The 7,454-nt window shown below is 43.1% G+C and overlaps 1 long non-coding RNA gene across 1 annotated transcript; it reads left to right on the top strand.

The window, feature by feature from the left end:
- The first annotated feature begins 1,653 nt into the window (after nt 1-1,653).
- Nucleotides 1,654-5,617, top strand: LOC112271849. Its single transcript, XR_002965348.1, has 2 exons — nt 1,654-5,103; nt 5,271-5,617. It is a non-coding gene; the product is annotated as an uncharacterized LOC112271849 (long non-coding RNA).
- Nucleotides 5,618-7,454: the final 1,837 nt, after the last annotated feature.

Genomic DNA, 7,454 nt, shown 5'->3' with positions numbered 1-7,454 from the left:
TATGTATCGATAGTACTAGTTGCAGATACGTCGTTGCCATCGGCGTATGCATCCCTGACCGAGTTATTTGTTTGGTGTGTCGTTCTTATTTTAAAGCATGCATCGCACCTATTCATGTCACGATCATACATGCTAAAATAGCTATAACCTTGTTGTTGTAGATAATTAATTATCTCTTTGCATATGGAGTTGTATAGATGCTATGTGTAGTGTTTTTGGACTCCATTTAACTTGGTAAATTATATATCAGATTTACTTTCGGAATCCTTAAGATGACATGCATCATCCCTATATGCCACGCATCATTCTTTGATTGCGCATATCAATTTTCTTGTGTATCTTGTATGCTTATACTTTCCTTTTATGTGGTGTATTTGCTTTTTTCTCGCTAGTCTTCGATTCCTACAACGACGACTCAATTTCGGGCAATTGAGTACTCCAGGCAAGCAGCTCTTCCTCGACCATGTTGATTCTACCTATTGTTTCTCCCTCTATCTTGCATTAAGTTACGATCTCAGTCTTGTCACGATACCTCTAGGTTGCATAGCTTATTTGTCAGTTCTACTTATTGCCCTATGTCTTGTTACTTGTCCTAATGCCATGTCACACATGTTTGCTTGTTGCTCTAGTTCTTGGTCATTAGATTTCATGCTTAGGTTGCGAGTCTCGTGTCCTTACTTGGCGTTCCACAATTGGTACATCCACATGCTACTTCCTGTATTTAAATTGCAATTGTTAAACTGTGACATGTTATTACCTGCAACAAGGCAACGATAGGAGGCCGTGCTCTAACGCATTGGTGATTTGTTTCATTCGAGCCGACTAAGGATCGAGATCTCGTTTTCGCTGATCCAAGAAACATCGCGCTAACCGCTCGTGGGAGAAGATATGGCTTCCCCCTCGACTTAGTACTCGATCCTCAGCTCTTCCAGGGGCCACATAGTTTGGGCGTTTCATTTGGCATTTGCATTGCATGCACACAGAGATTTGTGGAGACTTGTTGGTGACTTTGCATTCATATAGGATTGTGGCACTAGTCTGGAGTGGTCATCCTGCGGGCTTTGAACCACTGCCAGCTGTCCTCACAACTCTTGAGTCCGTACGACACTTTGGCCGGGCTCTTTTTTCGGATAGACTCAGTTGGGTGGTCCCCTTGAATTAGTTGTGGAACTTGGTGTCGCACCAGTGGCACCTGGGGTACCACCGTTGCATGACGCGTGGGTCGCACTGCTGAGTTCCCAGGAGGATCTCACCTCGGGCGGCAACGTATAGGCTACCCGGCAAGCTACCAGCTCGGAAGGGCTTCGGGGAATATTCCCGCCTGGACACCTTTCGAGAAGGCACTTAACGGGAGAAGGTGTTCCCGCGCGCAGGTTCCCGTCGAGGCACCTCCCGGGAAGGCACTTGCCGGGGGGAGGTGTTCGCGGGCGCAGGTTCTCGCCGTGAAGGCGGGGCCGAGCGAGCAGAGCAGCGACGCCACGTGGGCGCGCGGCAGGCGCTCAGTGCGCAGTTTCGCCAAGGCCAGGAGTGAAGCGCACGGCTCATTTAATGAGCCGACAGAAGGGGCGTTATCCGTCTAGTCAGGCGAACAGTGGCTGTCCAGTCCTATTTCTTAGGCCTTAGACCCCTAGCCGCGGGGTTGGCGCTCAGGCATGCATGCCAGCGCACCGAGGGGGAGTTGCCTAAGCTCCCTGCTCGCCACTTGTAAACCATGCACCGTGGCACTTATGGTATCCCTTGGTTATAAAAGGAGGACCCCTGCCAACGGTCAAAGGGTTCCTTTTTGGTTGGTTTTCGGGCAGTTTGTTCGCTTGTTGGTTCTGCCAACTCATAGCTCGGCACTAGCGCTAGTCCAGAGTAGTAAGCAGCACTTAGCCAAAAAGAGCACCCGGGGATCCTTCTCCCGGCAACTTGTAAACCTTCTGTTTCACAGTAATAAAGGCTCAGAGAAGCAGGACGCAGGGTTTTACACCGTAAGGTGGCCCGAACCTGCGTAAAAAGTTGGTGCATGCGTCTTTGATAGCGTTCTTGTTGCGTTCTTACGCTTCGCATTGGCCCCGCTGGCGATCGCCGGAGCGATCCCCGTAGCCCACTGCCGAACCTAAAAAGGGGTGCCCACGCACCCCCAGTGTCGGAGCCCCACGCGACGACACTTGGAAACGTCGTGTCACTCAATCCAGCCAGCGCACATTTGAGTGTGAGCACGCTTGGTATTCGCGGGTTGGTTGATGTAATGATGTAATGTTGGGACATGTGTCCTCTCTTTGTAAGTTTGTTTTTCTGCTCCTTGTATGAGCTTTGTAATTACTCTCTTCTGTAGAGTTTTGGTAATGATATTCATGTTGCAAATCCCTGCGATGAGCACCTTAATGCATGTATGTATTGAAGTGTTTATCGTAGGTTGAGAACCTGAGGCTTGAATTATGCAAAGGTTAGCAATTTGGTGTTAAATTGTGTAGTTCCGGTCGCGAGGTCTTACAGCGATGAAGAGAGGGAGTAAGGGAGCAGCCTCGGGGCACGAGCAGCACCGGCACCACCACTCCCACCCGCGAGTTAATGTGTCGATGGTGTTGGTGCTGCTCGTGGCGCCGGGGCTGCTCCCTTACTCCCTCTCTTCATCGCCGTCGAAGCCGCGCCGTGTGCAGTCCAGCCGCCGGCACTTAGGGTTCACTCGCGGGTGGGAGGAGGAGAGCAGAGACAGGCGGGGGTGACGGGGAAGAAGACCTAAGGATGGAGTGGGTTATTTGCAAAAATGCAGTCCGCGTTGGCACCTGACCGGTGGGCCCGGAGAGCCATGTAGGCACGCGGCACGCGCCAGAGCGAGTAAGGGACCTGGGATGAATCACTTATGAAACTTTTAGGACTAAGATGTGCAATTTTAAAGAATTAGAACTAGCTTGGGACATTTGTGAAAGAATTGAGACCTCCGGTGCATTTTACTCCACCCCAAAATAAGCATGTACTAGATGTACTCTTTCAATCAATTCTACAATCTCCAAAATCAGCATCCGAAAATGCACGCAAAGTAATACTAGACGAAGCAAAAGCCTAATGCCAAAAGATTGGGTGTCATGTAGATACTTGAAAATCATTTTGACAACCTCGTAGATGTGATGCACATGGGAAAGCTTGAAACCTAGGTTTGTAATGAAAAATAACACCATCCTCATTTCGTTTGTTTTTAAAAACGCAACGTGCACCAATACGGGTATGACCTTTAAAAATATTTCCTCCCCCTGAACATATGTTCCCGCGTTACAAATAAGAGAACTTTCGCAACAAAAGTAGAGGCACAAGCATCCCCATAAGTTACAGTTTCATTTAGCCCGAGATGCACGTGTGAGGGAGGAGAACCAATTTTTATCACCGATCATGTGACGAAAACAACTGGAGTTCACTAGCCATATGTTCCCCTTCCTCAAGCGAAGTGCCTATAAACAACAAACACATGCTGAAATCTCCGTACTGGCGTTAGATAAAAAACTTTTAGTTATCCAGTACTGAGATACATGACGACTAGGCAAAGCACGAGTTTCCTTATACATTGGGACAGATTGTACGTGTCTCGTACAAGTTGAAACGGAAGGTGAAACATTCACCCTAGGCACATAACGGGGAGTAGTAGTTTTATCATGAGCATAATGTGCCTTGAAAGAATTAGATCTAGCTTGTTTTCTCTCTTTTTTAATTACTCTAGCTAGTCTAAAACAAGAACTTACACCATGTCCAAGTTTATTACAATAAGTGCAAGTGTACCTACTTCTAGGTTTAGCATGTGATGTATGACCTACATTTGCACTTGCTGAAGTATCATTAGACATGATGCTAGCAGATTTAAAAATCACATTGGTTGGCTTGTTAAATGTTTCAAAAATTCCATTGCCAAGTGACTTAACAATAGTGGGTGGATTACCCTTAAAATGAGCATGCATATTAAAACCAATTCCGGTCTTATTTTTACTCACTTTAGACTTATCTAAAATCATATTCAGATTTTTGTGCCCTAGAAAATTTCTTCAAAGATGCTTGTAAATAATTAACTTGATGAGACAAGGCAATATAATTATCACAAGCACCATCCATGATTTGTTTTCCACTTCTACAATTAGCCCACAAAGAAACCTCATGGATATGTGTAAAGGATTTTCAACATGGGAAACCCTATCATTTGCATTTTTCAACGTCAATGCAAGAAAATGACAATTATCACAAGAAGTTGAATCCGTCAAATCAGAAGTATCCATGCTAGAATCATTAATTTGTTTACGTTTATGCACAATAGGTTTCTCATTGTTTTCTAATGCAACTCTAAGCTTATCAAGTGTATCATCATGAATAGAACGCAAAACCGTAATCTCGGAATATATAGTCTCAAGACTTGCAGGAATCATCATCAGAAATCATAAACTTGAGTTTACTAATTTCAGAATTCAAGGATGCAATTTTCAAGTCATATTTATTAATTCTTTTAGTAGCATGATCAAGCAAGGAACTCAATTTATTAGCACTTTTAAGTAATTCATTGCTAAAACCCTAGCCTAGACGCCCTCTATTTATAAGAGAAAATTCGTGACCCTAAACTGATTCCGAATCCAACACCAACTCCTCTGTCCCGGTCGCTATTCGGCCCGTGGGCCCCGCATACGACCTCGAATTGAGATGAGTCCAAAAGCAAAGTTGTTCGTCCCGACGACGCGCACAACTTTCATGTGGACCACTTTTCCATCAAATTACTATTTAATCTTTAAACAGCTCTCATCCATCCACGGCTGGACCTACATGTCTTCATGTCGATGTCACTCCATGCTATCAACTCTTTTTGTGATGTCTTCAAAAACTCGACCATCACGTGTCAAAATCTCCAATACTGTACATCTCCGGTATAAATAACGTTCGACAAACCGGTGCCTTCTCATATCATCAAAGCATTCACTTCCATTGTTTCTTCGCACGAATGTCCCGCATGATCTCGATCCTCGACCTCAGCTTTTCCCAAGCTTCATCCCTCGATCCTGTCATCGACCAGGTCCTCTAGCTCCGGCAACACCTGAAAGCGAACACACAAATAACCAGTACGAGCACAAGTCCACGACTTGACTCAGGGTAAGTTTCACACAACTCAAACCATGTTTTCACATAAGAAACTAATGGATCAACACACCACTAGCAAAGCACTAAGTGCAAACAAGATACATGTCATCACATAAATATCCATATTATCCAAAGTATCCACATCAATGTTTCATCTTTAACGCTTGCCAATGTTACAGATCACTTATGATTTCACAACAACTCATTGGACGGTCGCACCCCAGACCTCACCGCCGGCGACGCAGATTGAAACCCTCGTACCTCTGCTTTCTTCGCCTCGAAACTACGGAGAGAACAACGAACAAATCTAGAATTCCACTGCAAATAACTTAACATACAGGTGCAAGAGGCATACATGTACAATTTCTTTTGAATAATAAATTTCAGAAAATACATGCTTTCTTGGTTTAGATCTGAGGCAGAATTTCTACTCTTTAGATTGGAGTGCATTATTTGAAGAAAGCAGAAGCAGCTGGAATCATGTTTCATACAAAGAAATCAAGTGAATATGGGTTTGCATACAAAATCGAACATGCAAGACTTGATCGCAATTATGATATTTGAATTATAAAGGCATGACAAAAAGTGGGCTGCAAAATATTCATGCTACATTGCTCCTGCTTGAGAGGAGCACCGCAGAATGGAACGACAAAAAAATGCATGCCAAAAATTCAAATAGTAAAGACGGAAGGCAAAATACTTGTGATTGTGTATGTAAATAGAGTGGCCGAAAGAGATGACACTTATACTAGCCAGAACCATAGAACCTGAAGTATGGAAGAAATTTTGCAAATTCTAAAATTACTTTCAGCGGGCATATCCATGGGTTGACCTATCCATGCATGAACCATAACTAGACAACACAGCACCATAAATACACGAGCTGACCTAAACGTCTGACGGCTTAGTCTGAATCTAGTGTCCTAGTCTGAATCGCTACTAAAAGCTAGCCGGACATTCAGAACAAATCACAAAAGGGTTGAACCCTGCATCACAAAACGACAGGACAACCCACGCACAAGGGTAGTACAACCGTACCCAGCAAATTTAAGCATCTTGCTTGCCCAAATCTACTCTAAAAATAAGCCCAAATCTCATCCGAAAATAACTGGCATGTGCTCCCAAAACCAAAACCCGCCACATCCTCGCTGCGAGAAAATGAAACATAACCACTATTGTCGAGAAGTGGAATTACAGGTGATGCCATTGAGCATACCACTATTGTTGAGATCCCGGTAGTTGAACAGAAACGTAAGTGGTATTACGGAGGTGTTGCTTTTAGCAAAGTAAAAGATCCACGTAGTTACTTTCCGCGGCCTAAATAACTAAAGCTAAAGTTTACTTACTACAATCTAGAACTACAACGAAAGTATTTATATTGCACTTATTTTATACTAGAATTGCCTTTGAAACATGTGCAAAATATTTGCCAGGGGCTGCAAAAGACATATACGTGGCCAGTCACAAAAATGGAGCAAAATTGTGCGTACATGATTCATTAAAAATCACCTAGATATTTGTGATCAGATGCTAGGAAAATGAACAGCGGGAAAAAGTTTCTTGAATAAATGAAATAAAAGGAAATTACACAGAAGGCTGTATTTCATCAGTGCAATTGTCAGTGCATTTAGAACATACACAAAGTGCAATTTCAATGAAAAAAAGTAAAGGAGGCAGTGCAATTGCAACTTGGCAACATTATGATTGTAGTGATAGCATAGTGCAAAACTTGTACAGGAGAATGCAATTTAAAAATAGATAAAGCATTTTATAAAGAATGACAGAGAAGACTAGAATTTCAACGGAGCTAAAGGTTGCAGAAACAAGCACTCCATTTAGGACAGATTTCATAATGTGGCTAAATGAATATCAAGCAATTAAAATGCAAAACCATGGTAAGAGCTTCATGCATGGTTGAGTACAAACTAGATAAACATATTTGTTTTTCATGAGTCTCCCTTGACAACTGACGAACAGGCAATATTTGAATCAGAAAACATGCTGTTGCCTCAAGTGTGTTTAACATTGCAAATAAGCAGGTTATAAATCAAATACAACTTGCAAGCATGGCTCATTTCAAATGGAGGCAGAGAAAGAACTTACCCAATTGTCTTTTTCCTCATTTATGGGCTTCCACAAGTTCCTACAATCAAGGAAAATTTTCCTTTTATCTTGCTGCTCCAAAGGAGTGGTAGCATCAGCATTTGATTTACTTTTTGACATGCTTCTTCCACCCATTTCCTTAAACTGTAGTTCAAAGAATCTAATTATCAACCATTCTCACAAACAACAACTGAAGGAAGAACAAAACGTATCATTTATGCAAATGCTGACCTGCAAAGTTGCAGCTGTCACAGTGTCCA

The sequence above is a fragment of the Brachypodium distachyon genome, chromosome 3 (genome assembly GCF_000005505.3).
Source record: "Brachypodium distachyon strain Bd21 chromosome 3, Brachypodium_distachyon_v3.0, whole genome shotgun sequence".
Classification (NCBI taxonomy): domain Eukaryota; kingdom Viridiplantae; phylum Streptophyta; class Magnoliopsida; order Poales; family Poaceae; genus Brachypodium; species Brachypodium distachyon.
The sequence above is the reverse complement of the archived record's forward strand: the minus strand, read 5'-3'. Positions and strand labels throughout refer to the sequence as shown.